A 3,893-nucleotide genomic window follows, 5' to 3' on the forward strand; every position below is an offset into this window, starting at 1 on the left:
GCATTCACTTTAAATAGGGCTCCGTCGAAATCCGTTGAGACGACACCATATGAATTATGGTTTGGGAAGAAACCTAAGCTGTCATTTCTGAAAGTTTGGGGATGCGATGCTTATGTCAAGAAACTTCAACCTGAAAAGCTCGAACCCAAGTCGGAAAAATGCGTCTTCATAGGATACCCTAAAGAAACTATTGGGTATACCTTCTACCTCAGATCCGAAGGCAAGATCTTTGTTGCCAAGAATGGATCCTTTCTAGAGAAGGAGTTTCTCTCGAAAGAAGTAAGTGGGAGGAAAGTAGAACTTGATGAAGTATTACCTCTTGAACCGGAAAAGGGCACAACTCAAGAAAATGTTCCTGAGGTGTCTGCACCGACTAGAGAGGAAGTTAATGATGATGATCAAGATACTTCTGATCAAGCTCCTACTGAAATTCGTAGGTCCACAAGGACACGTTCCACACCAAAGTGGTACGGCAACCCTGTCTTGGAAATCATGTTGTTAGACAACGGTGAACCTTCGAACTATGAAGAAGTGATGGCGGGCCCGGATTCCGACAAATGGCTGGAAGCCATGAAATCCGAGATAGGATCCATGTATGAAAACGAAGTATGGACTTTGACTGACTTGCCCGTAGAGCGGCGAGCCATAGAAAATAAATGGATCTTTAAGAAGAAGACAGACGCGGATGGTAATGTGACCATCTATAAACCTCGGCTTGTCGCTAAGGGTTATCGACAAGTTCAAGGGGTTGACTATGATGAGACTTTCTCACCGGTAGCGAAGCTAAAGTCCGTCCGAATCATGTTAGCAATTGCCGCATTCTATGATTATGAGATATGGCAAATGGACGTCAAAACGGCATTCCTTAATGGTTTCCTTAAGGAAGAATTGTATATGATGCAGCCGGAAGGTTTTGTCGATCCTAAGAATGCTGACAAGGTGTGCAAGCTCCAACGCTCGATTTATGGGCTGGTGCAAGCATCTCGGAGTTGGAACATTCGCTTTGGTGAGATGATCAAAGCGTTTGGATTTACGCAGACTTATGGAGAAGCCTGTGTTTACAAAAAAGTGAGTGGGAGCTCTGTAGCATTTCTCATATTATATGTAGATGACATACTTTTGATGGGAAATGATATAGAACTCTTGGACAGCATAAAGGCCTACTTGAATAAGAGTTTTTTTAATGAAGGACCTTGGAGAAGCTGCTTATATATTAGGCATCAAGATCTACAGAGATAGATCAAGACGCCTCATAGGTCTTTCACAAAGCACATACCTGCTGGGGAATGTAGTAATTTCAAAAAAATTCCTACGGACACGCAAGATCATGGTGATGCATAGCAATGAGAGGGGAGAGTGTGATCTACATACCTTGTAGATCGACAACGGAAGCGTTTGGTTGATGTAGTCGTACGTCTTCACGGCCCGACCGATCAAGCACCGAAACTACGACACCTCTGAGTTTTAGCACATGTTCAGCTCGATGACGATCCCCGGACTCCGATCCAGCAAAGTGTCAGGGAAGAGTTCCGTCAGCATGACGGCGTGGTGACGGTCTTGATGTACTACTGCTGCAGGGCTTCGCCTAAGCACCGCTACAATATTATCGAGGACTATGGTGGCTGGGGGCGCCGCACACGGCTAAGGAATAGATCACGTGGATCAACTTGTGTGTCTCTAGGGTGCCTCTGCCTCAGTATATAAAGGACCAAAGGGGGGAGGCCGGCCGGCCACATAGGGCGCGCCAGGAGAGTCCTACTCCCTCTGGGAGTAGGATTCCCCCCCCCCCCCCAATCCTAGTTGGAATAGGACTCGCGGAGGGGGGAAAAGAGAGAGAGGGGCCGGCCCCCTCTCCTTGTCCAATTCGGACCAAGGGAGGGGAGGGGCGCGCGGCCCACTATGGGCTGCCTCTTCTCTTTCCCACCAAGGCCCATTAAGGCCCATCTAGCTCCCCGGGGGGTTCCGGTAACCTCCCGGTACTCCGGTAAAATCCCGATTTCACCCGGAACACTTCCGATATCCAAACATAGGCTTCCAATATATCAATCTTTATGTCTCGACCATTTCGAGACTCCTCGTCATGTCCGTGGTAACATCCGGGACTCCGAACAACCTTCTGTACATCAAAATGCATAAACTCATAATATAACTATCATCGTAACCTTAAGCGTGCGGACCCTACGGGTTCGAGAACAATGTAGACATGACCGAGACACGTCTCCGGTCAATAACCAATAGCGGGACCTGGATGCCCATATTGGCTCCTACATATTCTACGAAGATCTTTATCAGTCAGACCGCATAACAACATACGTTGTTCCCTTTGTCATCGGTATGTTACTTGCCCGAGATTCGATCGTCGGTATTCCAATACCTAGTTCAATCTCGTTACCGGCAAGTCTCTTTACTCGTTCTGTAATACATCATCCCGCAACTAACTCATTAGTTGCAATGCTTGCAAGGCTTTAAGTGATGTGCATTACCAAGAGGGCCCAGAGATACCTCTTCGACAATCGGAGTGACGAATCCTAATCTCGAAATAGGACAACCAAACATTTACCTTTGGAGACACCTGTAGAGCTCCTTTATAATCATCCAGTTACGTTGTGACATTTGGTAGCACACAAAGTGTTCCTCCGGCAAACGGGAGTTGCATAATCTCATAGTCATAGGAACATGTATAAGTCATGAAGAAAGCAATAGCAACATACTAAACGATCGGGTGCTAAGCTAATGGAATGGGTCATGTCAATCACATCATTCTCCTAATGATGTGATCCCGTTAATCAAATAACAACTCTTTTGTTTATGGTTAGGAAACATAACCATCTTCGATTAACGAGCTAGTCAAGTAGAGGCATACTAGTGACACTCTGTTTGTCTATGTATTCACACATGTATTATGTTTCTGGTTAATACAATTCTAGCATGAATAATAAACATTTATCATGAAATAAGGAAATAAATAATAACTTTATTATTGCCTCTAGGGCATATTTCCTTCAGTCTCCCACTTGCACTAGAGTCAATAATCTAGATCACATCACCATGTGATTAACATCGATAGTTCACATCATCATGTGATTAACACCCATAGTTCACATCGCCATGTGACCAACACCCAAAGGGTTTACTAGATTCAGTAATCTAGTTCACATCGCTATGTGATTAACACCCAAGGAGTACTAAGGTGTGATCATGTTTTGCTTGTGAGAGAATCTTAGTCAACAGGTCTGCCACATTCAGATCCGCATGTATTTTGCAAATTTCTATGTCAACAATGCTCTGCATGGAGCTACTCTAGCTAATTGCTCCCACTTTCAATATTTATCTAGACCGAGACTTAGAGTCATCTAGATTAGTGTCAAAACTTGCATTGGCGTAACCCTTTACGACGAACCTTTTTTCACTTCCGTAATCGAGAAACATATCCTTATTTAACTAAGGATAATTTTGACCGCTGTCCAGTGATATACTCCTAGATCACTATCATACTCCCTTGCCAAACTCAGTGGTAGGGCATACAATAGATCTGGTATATAGCATGGCATACTTTATAGAACCTATGACTGAGGCATAGGGAATGACTTTCATTCTCTTTCTATCTTCTGCCGTGGTCGGGCTTTGAGTCTTACTCAACTTCACACCTTGTAACACAGGCAAGAAACCTTTACTTTGAGTGTTCCATTTTGAACTACTTCAAAATCTTGTCAAGGTATGTACTCATTGAAAAAACATATCAAGTGTCTTGATCTATCTCTATAGATCTTGATACTCAATATGTAAGCAGCTTCACCGGGGTCTTTCGTTGAAAAACTCCTTTCAAACACTCCTTTATGCTTTGTAGAATAATTCTACATTATTTCCGATCAACAATATGTCATTCACATATA

This window comes from Triticum dicoccoides, chromosome 2A, assembly GCF_002162155.2.
Source record: "Triticum dicoccoides isolate Atlit2015 ecotype Zavitan chromosome 2A, WEW_v2.0, whole genome shotgun sequence".
Classification (NCBI taxonomy): Eukaryota; Viridiplantae; Streptophyta; class Magnoliopsida; order Poales; family Poaceae; genus Triticum; species Triticum dicoccoides.